The sequence below is a fragment of the Pteropus alecto genome, unplaced genomic scaffold (assembly GCF_000325575.1).
Source record: "Pteropus alecto unplaced genomic scaffold, ASM32557v1 scaffold25, whole genome shotgun sequence".
Lineage (NCBI taxonomy): Eukaryota > Metazoa > Chordata > Mammalia > Chiroptera > Pteropodidae > Pteropus > Pteropus alecto.
Window position 1 is genome coordinate 10354088 of NW_006441955.1, and position 18615 is coordinate 10372702.

At 40.3% G+C, this 18615-nt stretch overlaps 1 protein-coding gene across 6 annotated transcripts in view; it reads left to right on the forward strand.

The window, feature by feature from the left end:
- FGGY (FGGY carbohydrate kinase domain containing) overlaps positions 1-18615 on the forward strand; it is a 367647-nt gene that overhangs the window by 39343 nt on the left and 309689 nt on the right. The window contains exon 1 of one of the 6 annotated variants that reach the window (XM_006919259.3): positions 7030-7166. The exons of 4 other annotated variants lie outside the window; for them this stretch is intronic. The gene's annotated coding sequence lies outside the window, so the exon portion shown is untranslated. Of the gene's footprint in view, positions 1-7029; positions 7167-9311; positions 9399-18615 lie in introns of those variants that run through there. One more of the 6 variants, XM_025052083.1, reaches the window with a different exon arrangement.

Consider the following 18615-nt stretch of genomic DNA (forward strand, 5'->3'; position numbering starts at 1 on the left):
TGTTTTCTTCCCTGGTTATAGCCCTTTGCCTTTGCTTGGCTCTTATGATAAGTTCCAAAATTTGTAACGTGACCCAGAAGGTTGCCCCCTCCTGTCTACTTCCTGTGTTTCTGGCATGTTGCTCACTCTCATCCATCCACAGGGATCCCCTCAGGGTGCCTCAAACACACTCAGTTCTTTGCCACCTCAGAGTCTTGACTAGTGCTTGGCACACTGCAGCTCATGGGCCAAATCTTGCCTGCTGCCTGTTTTTGGATGTCCTGGAAGTTAAGAATGGGTTTTACATTTTCAAATGGTTGAAAAAGAATTAAAAGAAGGATAATATTTTGTGATCTGTAAAAATTATATGAAATTAAAATTTTAGTGGCCATAAATAAAGTTCTCTTGGAACACAGCCAGGCTCATTCATTTATGTATTGTCTATGGCTGCTTTTGCATTACAGTGACAGCTGAATAGTTGAGACAGAGACTATATGGCTTGCAAAGCTAAAAATATTTACTCTCTTAAACCATTAAAGCAAAAGTTTGCTGACCCCATCCTAACAATGTGATGCTGTGCCTTCTGCCCTGAGTATTCTTTCCTCTATTCACCACTGATTCTAATTCAACATTTAGGTCTCAGCTGTATTGTCAACTCCTTAAAAAAGCTTTCCCTGACCCTCAGATAAATCAGAAGTCTCTTGTCATTGCACTCTTAACTTTACTGCATTGTATTTTTAATAAATTGTAATCATATGTCAGTTTGTATGATGATTTGTATAATGCTTGGCGCCTCCAACTATTGTAATCCATGCAGGATGGAGATCATATTCATTGTGTTCATTGCTGTGTTCTTACCCCTAATCAAATGTCTGGCACTTAGCAGGTACTCAATAAATATTTTTTGAAGACAGTGGCCCGGTAAGGGGCTGTTGCAGTACTCCAGGTGAGACGTAATTAGATTTGAATTAGGCATTGTCGGATGGAGACGAAATGGATTCTAGAAATCTTTAATGGATACTGCAAGCAGGACATTGAGACTCATTGGCTGTGAGAGGTGAGCTAGATGGAGGAGTCAGAGCTGAAGGCTCACTTCGGTATTGCTGTCATTCATGTGCTCCTTATCCTTAGCCTGGAATCAGATGTCAGAGGGAGTTGGGCAAAATTTGGAATTCAGACTCCCTAGAAGACAGAAGTGATGTACTAAGATCGCCAGAGCCCTTGGGCATAGTCATTTGGGTCCTAGTCCTGCAATACGGAATTTTAATCATGTCCTTTATATTTAAGGTTTATGTGTTTTGAGTTGACATAGGTCTCCTTAATAAGAATTGTCAGATAAAAGGAAGAAAATGCCATTTGAATCTTTCATAACCCCCAGCAGTCTGGCTTTTCCATTTGGTCTCAATGATTCTGACTCTCATCTTAATTAAGGCCAAATGTAAATTAAGTTCTGTCAGGCCGGAACAGCTGGAGTCTCCTATCTTTATAAACATGAAACATTGTAGGGTAACAAGGTGCAGACTGAGGAAGGTCAAGAAAGTTAACGGGGCTGATGTCAATCCTGACAGCTCAGTGTTAATGGAAGATAATTAACTGGCTTGTAGGGGCTGCATGGAGATTTTCCAATTCTTTCTTTAACTCATTTCCTCTTTTTGCCATTGTCAGCAGAGCAGAAAGCTACTCATTTTATAGTTTGAGGTTTTCATTGTTGATTCCATAGGTCTGGAACCAACTGGCTAGAATGTCAGAGGATTTTGTTGATGGGTTTAGAAAAATATATCTGTCTCTCCCATCTCCCTAGTTAATGTCTCTCTGCTTCTGTTCCCTGATAACATATTGAGAAAATGAGTAAATGATTCTCTGATTTATTCTAATGTGCCTTTTCCTATATATGTTCACTTTTTTCGGAGGAACCTGGGAGGTTGGATGCTTGGAGAGGGGGTTTGATTACTTCCTGCTACCTGTGGAAGATGTCAGTTGAGTGCTTTGCAGTAGGAACTATTGAAAACTGTTAGAGCTTGGGAAAGCCTTGTTCTGGTCCCTTCTATAAAATAAGAGGCTTGCCCCAGCTCATTTTTAGAGCCTTTCATTCTTATTGATACTGTAGTAACATCTATTCTGTCGTTAGGTTTCTTCTAATCTTGAAACTTTATGAGAGTTGAAGCCACTCCTTTCTTTGAAATATACCATTTCTTTTTAATGGAAATATGGTAGAACTATTTCTGTTAGTTACTCTGGCTTTAAATTCCATATATAGGTCTAGTATGATTCACCTACATTCATCAGGTCTTAGCAATACAATTAGAGCCAATTCAAGATGTTGAGGAACTTGGGGAGATATAACACAGTTCTGTAACAAAGAAAAGTACAGGGTTTGAAGCCAAACACACTTGCATTTAAATCTTCCTCTACCATTTACAATTTTGAGACCTTAGACAAGCTAAATCAACTTCTCTGAGTTTCTGCACTTAGCTGTAAAATGAGGATAATATCAGCCTTGTGGAATTATTGTAATTTAGTGAGCTATTGCAAAGTGCCTTATAAAGTAGATATTCTTATAGTAGCTTAATTTTCACTTCTATTGTGTTTTAAAATGTTTTTGTGCTGATGGGCATGTCAGTAACATCCTGTCACCAAATCGAGAGAGTTTTAAACACTAGACTATCTTATTTCATGGAGCTGGCTGTAATGAGTGGTATATTTTTCCTGTTTGACTAATAGCTAAGGAAAGCATCTAAAACCACCACAAAGTTGTCAGAAGCAATCATAGAAAATAGACAGTAGAAGAGTACAAAACATATTTTCAGAGTCATTCATTTATTTGAATCATCCACATCCGATGTGTAATACTGACACCAGAAGGCAGCCGGCATTGAACTGCAAAGCAGATTGATTTACTGATTACCTTGTTCTCTCTTCCCCTAAAATTCATCATTGCCTCCAGCCCCAGAATTATTTTATTTTATAAGGATTATTTTATTTAATCTTTACCCCTGTTTTGTGGGGGTAGATATTATCACTTTTTTACAGATGAGGAAACCGAAGCTCAAAATAGTTAAATGACCTGCTCATAATCTCATACAATGTAAGCAAACCTACATCAAGAGCTATATCACAGCTCTGCCCCCATCCCCCTCCTATGGGGGCCTGTGCAGCTCACCGTGGAAATCTGGAAGTGGTCTCTTCTTTCAAGAAATTAATCTAGAGAGGAAAGGTACTGGTCAACTAAGCAATAAGAACATAACAAGGAAATAGATGAAAACAGTAGCCGAAGTGTATCTAATGCTTATTATATATCTAGCTCTTCTTAAAGCATTTTATCTGTGTTAACTCATTGAATCCTCACAACCACCCTATGAAGTATCATCTTTTACAGATGGCTCATAGATGTTAAGCAACTTGTCCGTGATCACTGGGCTAATAAATGACAAGCCTGGGATTTGAACCTTAGCATTTCAGATCCAGAGTATGGGCTCATCACCATTTCACTCTACTACCTTTTCAAGTGTTTGCCTTGCAGGGTTTGAATAAATAAGTTCAGGCAAGACACTTCTAAGTGATGACTTCAGGAGGATCCGCTGCCCGGAACAATGGGTGGTGTGTTCATTTTTTTCTTTTAACAAATATTGATTATCTTCTGTGTAATAGGCACTGCTGGGCATTGGGGATGCCAAGGTGAGCAGGACAGGTGAGAACTCTGGCTAGGCTTCTGGGAACTTAAATTTTAGCGTAGAGAGGCAGAAAATAGACAAGGAGGCATATACACACACACAAAGTGATTTTATTTTCTGGAAAATGCTATGAAAGAAAAACAAAGATGAACAGAAATGGCATGGCTAGAGTGTTCTCTCTCGGGAGCTTTTGTTTGACCCAAATGATGAGATTTTCAGGAAGAGGGTGCATCAGATTGACTGAGGGGAGGAAAGCACCTGTGAGATCAGCAAAGGAGGTAGCAGGGCTGGGAGGGTATGAGCAAGGCTGAGAGTAGTAGGAGGTGAGTTGGAGAAGTGGGCAGGGACCAGATCCTGTACAGCCTTGAGGCCATGGGCAAGAATCTGGATTTTATTCTAAGAGAATAGGCATTGGTTGATAGATTTTAAGCATGGGTGTGACACGATCTGTTTTATGACTTAAAAAAAAAAATCACTACGGTTTATGTACTGAGTAGATAATAAATATTTATATAGCAACAACAAAGTTTACAGTATAATGCTAAAGGAAAATAATTACAAGACTGAATGTGCAGACTTATAAATGCATTTTTTAAAAGAAATCAGTATAGAATAAAAGATTGGCTGTATATACAAAAAAATTAATAATGGGACACTATTCATGGTTGGTTGAAATAGTTTACTACTTACAACATAATGCTCATGCTTTTATTATTTTTTAGTCATTTTCCATTAAAAATAATCTTGTAGTTATAACTAACCTTTCTGATTGGCAATACTTCATTATCTAACATGGGATTTCTTTTCTTCTTGGGCTTGTTTTCCTAAAAAGCACTGTATAAGGGGCTTCCTATGTAGTATTTCATCTAAGCCTCTCAGCGATGCAGTATTATTATCTCATTATACAGATGAGGAAACTTAAGACCCAGAGGGCTTAAGTAGCTTCCCCAAAGCTACACAGCAAGTAAGTGGTAGCCAGGATTCTCACCAAGTCCAGCCTGCCTCCAGCTCCTGCGTTCTCCATTGGCCCTCACTGCCTGTTCTCAAAGGATACTCGTTTCTTCCCATGTACCAAGGGTGTAGGCTGGCAGACCACAGGCCGAATCTGGGCCCCAGCTGGGTTTTGTTTGACCCACCCTATACTTGAAAAAGTTTTTTTTTTTTTTTAATTAGTTTCTAAAATTTAAAAAGCCAGGAACTTTTACATGAAAATTCAGATTTACTGTTACTCTAGAAAAAATAACAAGAGGACTTGGCAATCTTGGGCCCACAGCCCCATGTGGAGGGAATTGGCCAGAGACATGTCGGGGCTGCCACCTTTAGAAGGGGCAAATGTCCTTCATTTCACAGCAGTCCCCACCCAGCCTGCTTCTCTCATTTCCTTTTCAGCTCTACCCCTCCAGGCATTTGTATTTGGGACACAGGCTGTGGAATTTGTTCAAAGAATCCATTATTACTTTTCCTATAACAAAACGCTTACAGAAATGGAAAGACTTTCCAGATGGTGAATTTCTTGGTCTGTTGCTCAAAGGATACCATACTCATATTCTCTTACATCCCTGGGTCTTTGCATAGGTTTTTGCTTCTGCTTGGAAAACTTATACAAATATATACGTGTGTACATGTATGTGTGTATGTAATATATATATATATATATTTTTTTTTTAACTTGGGAAAACTTATACTAATTCTTTAAGACTCCGGGAAGCCTTCCTTGACTTTCTCCTTTTTTGGCGGCGGGGTCGGGGGGATGTTTGTCCCATTTTTGACTTTCTTCCTTGAGTGTTGTTTAGGGTCCTGCCCTATGTCTTTAATGGCATCCTTCCCTTCCCTCTACCCTGAAATTTATTACACTATATTGTGTGCCCCTAGTGTCTAGGGTACTGTTTAGCATCTAACATTGATAACTCAGTAAATATTTTAAGGGACAAATGGATGAATGTATTAAATCATTTATCATGACGTGTTTGATTGTTGGGTGTGTCTGTCCAAAAGATGCATTCCAAAGTAAAGATCTACTGCATGCTGAATGTAAATTAATTTTCTGTTCCCCTTGGTGGAAAAAGAAGTTTGGATCATTACCATTCCTTTCCACCCCAAACCCCTTCTTGGCTATAGTCCTGTTACTTTGAGTCAAAGCTTATTTTGTTTGTGAAGTGAAGGCTCTAGATTGAAGCAGTAACTCCTCTGCATGTATCCTTTGTTTCTTTGTGCTCTTGAGGTAGATCACCTATTTATGTTGCTCCTTTCACCCCCGAGAGAATCCAAGGCTCATCTACTGAATCAAATAGCGTCTCTTTAGAATGTTTATACCAGGGCCCTCTTACATTTGCACCAGATTCCTCCCAGCCTTACAGCAGTGTGGACAGTATTGCCAGCTGCTGTTAGGGCATGTGTTGTGGATTTTCTCTCCAGGGTGGTCTGCCCATAAACTGGTGTGTATCTAAATATACAGTGTTGAGGCTGATGTCCTACCTTCATTTACCTGGACAGCGAATTATTTCCTTATCATTCTTGCATTTACATATTTGATTTATGCCAAATATGTGCCATGTCCTTTTAGTTTTATACTCCAACAAAGTAATTTTAAAAAGCAGACAAAAGAAAAAGCAAGGACTTGGCCTGATACCTAGTAATAAATTTAATAAATGTCAGCTATTATTATAATACTACATTTTGTATTTAACTTTATGGCTTATGGCAGACTTTGACATCTGTTTTCTTTATTTGATCTATGACATGGCCTTATCATAGATAAATATTACTATTTGCCACATTTTACAGATGAATATAGCATACCTCAAAGAGATGAAATGACTTGTTTACAGGTATCAGGCTTAGTCTTCACGAAGGTCCTTTTGGCTCTAAATCTTACCTTTCTTTTTTTTTTTCCTGCTGTACCACGTTCTTTTTTCATTTGAGTTGGTGGGTTTTTTACTCAGCTCCAGACAAGCAGGGACCAAATCTATCTATTCATATTTGGCTGTTGAATCCACAGAGCCAAACACAGTGATTGGCATTGAAGACATACTAAGTATTTGCTAAATGAATTCATGTTTCCTGGTCAGAGCCAGATTTACGGTTGTAGTTCTAAAGCCCACATGCCCAGCCTCCTTGCCGCCAGCCTTCCTGATCACTGTTCAGAGCTGTCAGCTATATCTCGGCATTTTTAGTGTAACCAGAGAGGTGAGAGAAAGATTGCTAAGTTTGGCTGGCTTTATGCCTACATGATATGATTTGATATAAAACAAAAATTGAACAAAATTCTTTTTTTCGCAATGGCTAAAATGGAGGTCACACCTACTGGAGGGAAATATTGTCTTTAGAAAAAACACTGAAAAAGACAATGCATTCGGTGTGTGTCATGGCAAAGGAACTTATTAGCATAATTGACCTCCTTGAGGTGAACAGTCACCTTAGCTATGTGAATGCCTGGAGTAGATAGATGTTGATTGTGGCAAGGGGGAAAACAAGCCAGAAGTCAGAAAAGTTGCAAGATGGGATTCTTCTGGCAGGGTAAGTAAATCTCATTTCTCTGAACATATGGGTTGATTTTACTCTTTTTTTTCTTGTTTCGTTATCTTCAAAATGAAAATAACTGTTTTGCTATTGTAGGGATATATTCATTTAATTAGTGAAAAAAAGTTGTCTAGTAAGTGCTATGTAGAAGGCATAGTGCCTGGAAGGCAAGGCAGAAGTCAAGAGTATCCTTTTTCTCAAGGAGCACCCAAGTCTAGGACTAAGTGCAAGAGGCTGTGAAAGCCACATTTTCCCACATTTTATTATCAAAATTTTCAAGAATACAGTAAAGTTGAAAGAATTTTATAGTCAACACTAAGAACCATCACCTGGATCTGTCATTAACATTTTATTGTACTTCCTTTATCACATATATATCCATCTATCTGTCTCTCTCTCTATCTACCAACCCACCTTAAGTGTTTGGAGGAGGCTGAGACATCATTACACTTGTAAAAGTATGAGATATTAAAGATCTATTACCATTCCGAGATATTTACTAAGTTCTGTTTTTTTTGATACTGACCCTTTTTGATTGCTATTTACAAACATCATCAACACTTGTACTAGAATTTATTAAATATCTACCATGTGCTTTTAAGTCTGTTATCTCATTTAATTCTTAAGAAAATCCTGTGAGGTAGAAGTTATCACTTTGCAGATAAAGAAGCTGAGAATGGGGGGTGTTAAATTGATTACTGCTTACTGACTCTGTTACTTCTGACAGTGCTGGGATACAAACCTGGGTTTTCTAACTCCAGGAAAAGGATTTAAAAAGAAGTTGTAAAGGTTCGCTGGTCAAACTCTAGCCTTTATCAGGCGGGGTCCCCCTGTCTACTCTACATATGAGGCACCTAAGTAGAGAGAGCTAGTTCTCATAGTTTAAGTTTTAAACCCCAGATTACATATTTGTCTGATGTAACTCTTTAAAATAAATATAAACTCTAGAATAAAAAGTTATCAAAGCTTACTAAGTTAGACTCACAATTAAAGAGACTGGGTGAGATCTAAGATTTGTGTATCTGAGATACATAAATTCCAACCCATTCTCTTTTGTCTATGCTCCAGCACATTAGAGTTACCTCTTAAAGATCTAGTCTCTTCCTCCCCTTTGTGTTCACCTTAAATGTTTGTAGTTCAAAAAAATAAAAAAGATTAAATGATTCAACTAGTTCCTTACCTCTCCCGAACCCAGAGGTCCTAGAAGTAGTTCTGCAGCCAAGACCTTACTCGAGGCTTGTCTCTGTATCAAGCTGTGGCTAGTCTACTAGTTGAGTGATAAAGTGATTCAGGGATTCCCATAAAAGCCCATGTCTCTCTGAATCCTTCCTATATGGACAGGCTATTAATTAGGTAAAACTTGTGGGTGACAAAGTTGCATCTCTTATAGCCTTATCAATACCTACACCAAACCCTCTCAAAAAGCTGCTTTTTAGACTGAATCCTAGTCTTTGTAATTTCAACAGTCAGTGTCTTCTGGCTCAAAAATGCAAGAATTGGGAGTGTTCAGAGGGAATTAGCTAGCTGAGTAAGTGGCTCTGCCCTCCCTGGCCTCTGTCTCTCATTAGGGCTTTGCTAAAGGATCTGAACTGTGGCACAGATAGACATTTTCTCTCAGTAATGCTACATGGATGAGTCTTGGAAGTTGCCCAAGCAAAGCAAAGCAAGCAATTAGAAAATAAGATCTTTTTATCAATTAATTATGCATAATATTAATAATAAGGATTTCATTTTCCCTCATGTTATTTTTATTATTATTGCTTTACCACTGAATAGTGAAAATTATTGGTCAGAGGCTAGCACCAGGCCATGGTTTAGCATTTGGGAATCCCTGGTCTCCCTGACTCCTGAAGTTTTCCTTCAGTGCTGGCATTCTGTGGACCTAAGACAGATGGGAAGAGAATCAAGACCAGAGTGAAGCCTCCTGCAGTTGTCTTGGCCTGAGGCCATGTGGTCTGGCTTTGGCTAAGGGTCAGAGACAAGCCCATGGACCTGAGAAAGAGAGTGAATCACTGTGCAAGTATTTATCCAGCACCTCCCATGTCCTGAGAAGTAGCAACTGGACAGTGGTGAAGGAGTATTGGGTTTGGAATTCAAGAGGCCAGGGTTTCACCCTAGGTTTTTCACTTATTATCTGCGTGATATTGAGCAATTCACTTCATTTAGGGGCCTTAGGTCCTGTCTATAAAATGGTGTTGATGAATATTATGCATCAGAAAGCATTTGTAGGTAAGTTGTAGAGCACCGGTGGTAGTGATGTATTTTCAGACGATGGTTCTGGCAGAAGGTGACTTTTGGAAAGAAAATTAGTAAGGTCTATTTTTCATATATCTATATTCAGTTAAAGAAGCCAAAAATGAAAGGAAATTAAATTCACACTGTTTTGGGGTAGGCATGTTTTTAAAACTGTGCTTAAGCTTTACAGACAACTTAAGGAGCAGGTATTATTATTCCTGTTTGAGCAGGAGGGAACAGGCTGGGAGAGGTTCAGTTTATGCAGCTGATGAGTGGTACAGCTGGGGATCTAACTCAGATCTAACTCAAGCCTGTGTTCTTTCCATAACTCCTCACAGCCCAAGGATTGGGGGAGCAGAGGAGTCAGGGAGAGGGTGAATCCATCCTCAGATGCCCCTAGCTAATGTTTCCAGAACAATTTCATGTGCACTGTTATTACTAAGTTATATGGTATTGTCTTCAACAGCAAATATTCTCAGGATGATGACTGTAAGAATATGAATATGTTTTAGAAGTGGTCTAAAAATAATATGATGCCAATGAGTTTCTGCCATAGTTCATCAAGGGCATTCACTCCTTCAACATATATTTATTGAAAATTTATTTTATTCCAGCTATTTTGTTAACCGCTGATAATAGAGCAGTATATAAAACAGTCCCTGTCTTCGAGGTGCTTATATTCTAGAAGAGGGACTGACAGTCACAGTGCAATGTAAGAGGAATGGACATTTAAGTCACTGTGGAAATAGACCCCAGTTAAAGTAGAGAGGAGTCCAGAGGAGGTGTTATATAGGCTGGGGGCTGAAGGGTGGATTGGAGTTAGCTAAGCACTGGGGTGGGGCGGCTTGCAAAAGGCAGACTGCGTAGATGGAATAACATGGGGAAAGGTCTGGCAGTCTGAGAAAACAAGACCTCTGTGGGGCTGCAGATACAGTAGGATGAGAGCATAGAATGTGAGAAAGTAGTTCAATGAGTCAGTCAAAAAGCATGCTTGAGTCCCTGTTGTATGCTCAGGACTGCTATTCATAATGGGAATTTCCTTTCGGACCTGGTGAGATGGAGCCAGTTTATTCTAGTCATAGTCAGAGAAAAGCCAGAAGCTGTTTGCCACACCTTTTCTAACTCTCTCATCTCAAGGACGTGGACCTGCAAACTCAGTGAAGCTGAGCTCCAAGTGTTCAGGGAGCTGCAGTGTCCTCTCTGGGCAGGAGAAACTCTCCTCTTATCAGTCATCTTGGGACGGGGCTAGACAGTGCCCCAGAGAACAAAGCAGCAAACTAACCCCTCTTGTCAAGAGGGTGGGACGGAACACCAGGCAGGGCTCTTTCCACCTCTCCTTCGGTGGGCGTGTGACTCAGAGGCAGTGACATCAGCCATGACCTCATTCACCCAGAGGAGAGACTGCAGAACGAGAGTGGGGCTTTGGCTTCTACCCTTCTCCATGTTTTATCTCATCGGGGACATTGTCATGGTCCTCCTGTTGTTTTCCACACATCTTTTTCATTTTCCTATTTTTTTCTGTCTTTTTCTGTCTTTCTCATTTTATTCATTTCTCATGTTTAACCTATTCTTTCTTTTCACTCCATTTTGTTTTTCTTTTTGCCCATCTTTTGCTCTTGTCTTTATTTACATCTCCTTTGTCCTCTTCTAAATTGTTCTTGTTACATTTTCATTCTCGCTTATCTTACCTTTTGCCTCCATTTTCCTTTCTTCTTCCCTCCCTCCCTCCCTCCCTCCCTCCTTCCTCCCTCTCTCCCTCCCTCCCTTCCTTCCTTCCTTCTCCTAAACTCTTTCTCCTCTTTCCGTCAGAAATGTACATGGAAACTGGTTCTTCTGCCTCCTATCTCTTTTCTCCTCCAGACTTTCACCATGTTGTTGCTGTCCTAACTTTCCTAAAACTGGATTCACAAACAATCCTCTGTTCAGGATTGATGGTGGCTGCCTTCTCTTCTGACCTGAGTGTCTAATACAAATCCAGATTTACCCTTTACACTTGAGCACACATCTCTCAGGCCGACTTTCTCAGGGTTCCTTTTCCATCGCCAGGAATGCAGTTAATACTTCTTCCTGCACTTTTGCTCAGGCAGTGCCCCCAGCTTGGACTCCCCTCCATCCCACCTTCCTTGGTCTTTGCCTTTCTTCCACAAGGCCAGACATTCCCTCTTCAGTATACCTTTCCTCTACTTACTACACTCGAGCACACATCTCTCAGGCCGACTTTCTCAGGGTTCCTTTTCCATCGCCAGGAATGCAGTTAATACTTCTTCCTGCACTTTTGCTCAGGCAGTGCCCCCAGCTTGGACTCCCCTCCATCCCACCTTCCTTGGTCTTTGCCTTTCTTCCACAAGGCCAGACATTCCCTCTTCAGTATACCTTTCCTCTACCGCCTGCCCACGGCAGTGTCTCTCCTTCATGACTGCTGCATTCTTAGTTTATAAATCAGATATTTTAGAACTTGAGTTATTCTGTACTATTTATACATTGCTGCTGAGTGCTTCATATGCAGACTCCTTGCTCCACCTAGCCAGTAAGCACCCTGAGAATTGGGACCAGTACTTTGTTGCCTTTTTTAAAGTACCTAGCGCATATCTGGCCACAACCCAGGACTGACAGACAAATCATCTCATGTCAATAAATATTTCATTTGAGAAATAGTTATTTCATGTTAACTCTAGGGATACCGATGAATAAACCATAGCCCCTTTCTAAAAAGAGCTAGGAGTCTAGTAAGGAGATAGATAGGCCTCCATATAATTTGAGAAGAGCAAGGATGTGAACGAAACTAACATTTATTGGGATGTGTCAGGCTGGGCACATTAACATGTACAACCTCACTGAGTGGAATCCTGCTAACAATTCTATGAGTTAAATGTCGTAAATGAGCAAAGTGAAACCCATCGATAATTAGATGACTTACTGGCCAAAAGTGACACAACTAACAAGTGGGATAACCGCGCTTTGAACTAAGGTTTGTCAGTCTCCAAAGCTCCTGCTCCTTGCCGAAAATGGAAACAGGTGGTGGAACTGACATTCTAACTAATAATGAGAATGCTTATTGAAGAAGTGCTTACTGTGTGTGAAATGTTCTAAACACTTCACATACATTTGGTCATTTGTTCCTTCAACAACTCTGTGGTATAGGTAGTATCGTTGTTCTCTGTAAATACAGGACAAGTAAATTGAAGTGAAGAGTAGTTAAATAGCTTTTCCAAGGCCTCATGGTTATGAGGCAGTAGGGCCAGGATATGCACCCTTGCAGTGTGGCTCTGGAGAAGAGGCAGCAGAATGCGCAAAGTCACTTCGGTGTAGAGCAGCCTGTTGCATTACTAGAATTGCATCAATCCATGTGGAGACTCAGGGACTGTGGGGGTGCCGATAGGTGAGGGTATTGAGATGGGAGGCTAACAAGGAAGCCCAGAGCTCGGTCAAAATAACCTTATAGTGGAGTGCCCTCCACAAGGACCCTTTGCAGGAGATACAAGTAATATTCCTAGAAGGGATGTTTTCTGTGATGTTGGACTATTTGCCATCTCTTAAAAGGAAAAGTTTATGAAATTCTGATTGTCTACACGTTGAGTAGGGAAGGGATTTCTCAGTTATGGCACTTGTCTGTGCCCTTAAGAAATGACAGTGGAATTATGCAACAGTGATATAAATGAACAAGGAAGGATATATCTACCCAAATCAGCCCCGAAGAAATCTTAAGTATAGCAGTAAAGTATACTCATCCTTTATGGGTTGGGGATAAGTAAAGTTTGGGTTGAAGGACATTTGGGGAAGAAAGAGGAGAGGGCATCCATGTGAGCCAGCCTGGATCTGACACCAGGTTGTCCTCAGATGTCCCAGAGCACTTGACGTTTGATGGAGTGCCTTTCCCGCTGCAGCCCCCTCTCCAGTGGTGCTTGGCAGCCATTCAGCATGGTGCTGCACTGACCCAGGAGCCCAAGCCAGGAAGTGAATGAATCCATTTTCCAATTAAAGTGAAACTTCTCCAAAGGACCTGTTCACCCCAAGAAGAGAAATTTATCTTCCTGGCAGTCTGGCTTGGCTAGAATATGTCTCTGCTCCTAAGACAGACTGTGAAAAGCCATTACTTGAATGAGAAAAGAGAAACTGGGACAGTTTCACAACCTCATTTATTTATCCATTCATTCCTTATTTCCATTTCCACAAACTTCTATTGGGCTTGTACATCTCTGCTCATTCATTTATTTATTCATTCATTCAGCTAATGTTATTCATCATCTATATATCAGATACGATGCTAGGTCCTAGGAATAGAGAGATTGAAAAAAATACAGTCCTTGCCTCTTAGAAGCTTTCAGTCTAGTGAGGGAGATAGGCACATGAACAGATGATGAGAAATGCCATGTAGGGATAGTCACAGAATATTATGGGGGCACACTGTAGAGGCACCTAACTCAAGGGAATCAGGGAAGATTTCATGAAATGAGTCTAACACTTGAGTCCTAAATGATGAGTACTTGTTGGCCAGGTCGAAGAGGGAGGGTATTTTAGATAGAGTGCTCTATGCGTAAAGATACAATGGTGAGAAAAAGCACAACGTTTGTGGGTGATCTAGTGTAGTATCTCAGAGTGATCAGAGTGGTGAGTAAGACATAGATCGTATGTCATGTTAATGAATTTGCTCTTTCACTACAAAAGTATTAGAAAACTTTGAAAGGCACAAAGTATACTAGATTGAAAGCTTCCTGTGGGTGGCAGCTGTGTCTGTTATTTGCTGTTTTCCTTAGCACTGAACGCAGTACCTGACATATAGAGGATACCAAATAAATACTTACTGAATTAATGAGTTATTTAGATAGTGAAATTTACATTTTATATAGCCCGTTGTATTTTAATTAGCTGTTCGGAGGGCGGGAATTGAAGGGGCAAGATTAAAAAGTTAAGAGCTGTATCAGTTAGCTTTGCTGTATAACAAAGCACCTCAAAAACTTAGTAGTGTTAAAAACAACCATTTACTTATCTCATAATTATGCAGGTTGCTCATTGTGCAGGTTGCTCAGAAAGATGCTTTTTCTGGTTTCTACTGAATTCATTTAGGAGTCCGTGGAGGGCCGCTGGGTAGGGTTTGCTGATCTTGGCTTTGCTCAGCTCTCTCGCCTGTCCTGAGCCTTAGCCGCAGTGATTCATTTCTTATCCACCAGCAGGCCAGCCTGAGCTGTCTCACATGGCAGCATTCCATTCCAAGAAGACAAGAGCAAAGTCTTTTAAGACCTCAACCGAGAAATAGCACAGTGCCACTTCTGCTTCGTTCCACTGATCAAAGCAAGGTATAAGTCCAGCCCCAATTCAGGTGGTGGAGAAATAGTTTCATCTCTTCATAGGAAGAACTACAGAGGCATATTGCAAAGGGCATGAATACAGGAAGAGGAAGAATTATGGCCATTTTTGTAGTGTAACGTAGGTAAGAGCAGCAATCCAGGTGACAATATGGTGGTTTGGAAAAAGGATAGTGAAGGTATGGGTGTGATGGTTAATTTTATGTGTCAACTTGACTGGGCCACATGGTGTTCAGACATTTGGTCAAACGTTATTCTGAGTCTTTCTGCAAGGGTATTTCTGGATGAGATTAACATTTGAATTGGTAAACAGAGTAAGACCGACTGCCCTCCCCAGTATGGGTGGGCCTCATTTAATCAGTTAAACACCTGTGTAGAATGAAAGGCTGAGTAAGAGGGAGTTCCTCCTGCCTGACTGCCCTGGACTGGACTAAGACATCAGTCTTTTCCTGCCCTCAGACTTGAACTGAAATATCATCTTTTCTCCGGTCTTGAGCCTGTTGGCCTTCAGACTAGAAATTACATCATCAGTTCTCCTGATTCTCAGGCTTTGGACTCAGACTGGAATTTCTGGGTTTCCAGCTTGCTAACTGCTGATGTTGGGACTTCTCAGGCTCTATAATTGTGTGAGCCAATCCTTATAATAGATCTCTTCATATCTGTATGTGAAGAGATTTCATATATATGAGGGATTTTATACATACAGTTGGCCCTTGAGCAACATGGGTTTGAACTGTACAGGTCCACTTACATGCAGATTTTTTTTCAGTAAATATGCAGTCAGCCCTCCATATCCGTGGGGTTGGCGTCCGTGAATTCAACCAACTGTGATTCAAAAACAGTATTTTTGATCCACACATGGAAATCTGTGGATGCTGAGGGCCGACTGTACACATTGTTCTGTGCCATTTTATATAAATAACTTTAGTATCTGTGGATTTTGGTATCACTTGGGTTCCTGGAACCAATCCCCCATGGATACTGAGGGACAAATGTAGTTAAGTCTTTGGGGAGTCAAGAGTTATACATGGACTTTTGATGGCATGGAAGTTCAGCACCCCAACCCCTGCATTGTTCAAGGGTCAACTGTGTGTGTAAATGTATGTATATGTGTGTATGTACATATATATATACACACTGTTGTATCTACTTCCTTGGAGAACTCTAATACAGGGGTGAAAGAGTGGAACCTCTTCATGTATTAACTGGGAATTTAAATTAGATAGATGATTGGATGTAAGGAATGAGAAAGAAGGAGAAGGTGACTCCCTAGGTAACTGGATCAATTGATGTAGAAAATCAAGGAGGAGGAAAACTTTTGGGGGAAGATAACAGATTCTATTTTGGACATGTTGAGCCAGAGGTGCAATGGGACATCCAGGAAATATGTGTCAGAGAAGAATTTGGGAATTTGAGATGTGGCATGTTATTCAACTTGCAATTCGTCAGAGCCAAGGGAGTGATTGAGATTGTCCAGGAAGCATGTGAACAGTGAGAAGAGCACTTGGATCAGGCAAGAACTCATAGCATCCACATTTAACGGACAACCGAGGAAAGAAGCTTAAGAAGGAAACAAAAGCAATGACAAGGGTGCGAAGGGATCCAGAATGAGGTGTTAAGAAAGACCTCCTCACTTCTCTATTTGTCTACATCTCCTTTTTATTCAGGTCTGTTCCAAGACCTTCTTACCCATCCCAAAGCCTTCTCTTCATATTAGGACTCCCTCCCTTCCCTTCTCTTTCCATGTTTCTCTCCCTCTTTCTCTCCTTCCATCCCTTCCATAGTCAATGTCACCCACAAGCAATTGTGTTGTCTAGGTCACAGTGACATCCTTTTCCTTTCTTCCTGACACTTCTGCGTTTTGTTATGCTTTAGGGAGGTGGCCACCTGAACTACCACTGTATTGATCTACATGTTAGTCTGTCTTTACACTTACCTGTCGCGTAACCTTGGGATAGTCATGGTGTGGTCCCTTTCTGGGCTTTAGTTTCTTAACCTGCAAGGAGAGGGTTATAATTTCATAGCTTTCCTGCCTTAAAGAATTATACAGATCAGATGAGATCATGCATGTCATAGCAGTAATCAGAGTGAAACTCGTTGACTTATCAGGCACTCTACATTACTTCATTTAGTTCTCAAAATATTCCTTTGAGGTAGATGCTAGTAACATGGCATTTGAGGAAACCAGAGCTTAGAGAAATTAATTTGCCTAAAGCTACACAGCTGGGAAGTGGTGAGGACAGTAATTAAACTCAGGTCTGCCTGACTCCAACTGTACTTAGAGCCCACATACCAAAACTTTGTTTTCCTAATTTGTGTGGTGGTATCACATTCCTGGGCAAAGTAAGCTTTGCCGAATACGATCTGCTTTCATGTAAATGATAACATTTTCATGGTTGGGAAATCAGCTCTAGTGTGGATTATATATTTACCTTTCTGTGAAACAGTAGAGCTCCAGGGGAGGAGGGAGTGGGGACTATGCAGCTATAGATCCAGTTCTTGAAAATTAAAGAATTTAAATTATACAATGCAATTATTTCATTTTACAAATTAATTCTATGAAGATACAGTGAAACAGATTCTCTAATGGGGGTAATCTTATCTGTAATTTCAGGTTTTTGCTTCATGGGTGCTGTTCTCCATAGAAGCATAGATATTTACTTTACTTGAAATTTTGGTTTCAGCTCAAATCTCTCCCATGAAGGCTTTTTCTAGCCATGTTGGCCCCAGAGCCCTTTCTTTCCTTTAAACCCTGAGTGTGATTACTCATTAGAGGCAGCTATATGGCCACACTCAAAATATTGTGATAAAGTTATGAGGCTGACTCACCAAACCTTGGTATCAGGCTCATAACGTTATTGTCATATATCATCTTATTAATTACCTTTTCCTTTGCACACATCTTTTTCTCCAGTTTCGTTTTAATTTTTCTTTTTAAAGGCTCTGACATTAAATTTCTTTATACCTCCTGAAACTTTTTGCATATATATTTTTTTCATGAGTCAGCTAGCTGTCTTTTGCCCTCCAGGAGTTTGTAATTTTGAAGTGAATATAGGCACATGAATATATAATTAGGATACGGCAAGGGATGGAGGGATTCACTGAAAAGGTGACATTTGAGCTGGATTTGAACCAAAGGCAGAAGTCTGATCATGGGAGAAAATGGGCAAGTTAAGGAGCGGCATCAGCCTCAACAGAGACATGGAAATATAAAAAGAGCATAATGCATTTAGTGGGGTGAAAGAAATGAGGTGAGAGCGTGGGGAGGGAGAGGAGAAGGGTGATGGGAGATGAGCCTAGAATGATTTATAAAAATAACGGCCAACTTGGAGCCAGGTAATTCAGTGTCCTGAGAGCCATGCCAAGGAGATAAAAATGTGATTTTAGGCCAATAGGAACTGTAGAACTATTTTAAATAAAGGAATGTAATGGTAAGTTTTACATTTTTAGAAAGATATCTCTAGTAACACTAACCTCTCAGCATATTTGTCTGACTCAAATCTCCAGTATTTGGTCTTTTTCTCTGTGGATGGGAGTTTGAAACACACAATCATTTCATTCATTCTGGGAAGTTTCTGGTTGGGGATTATGACCCACTCATGTTTTCAGCATCATGTTTTCTTTCAAGAATGACATCGAGGATCAAGTTTCTTCCTGAAACATATTTCCTCTTTAGACCATCAGTCTGTGCCCTAATTTGGAGTCTTGAATGCAGAGTGAGGATAAAGTTTTGGTTTATTTTATGGGTTGTGCTGGAAAACAACGTCGTGAGTATTTAGAATGTTCAGGCAGGATCATTTATTGGGTGGAGAATCAGGGAGCTCTGTTCCCTCCCTTTTATTCACTATATGCAGCAGATAGCTCAGATAGAATCTCTTTGCAATACATAACAAAATATTTGGATGACC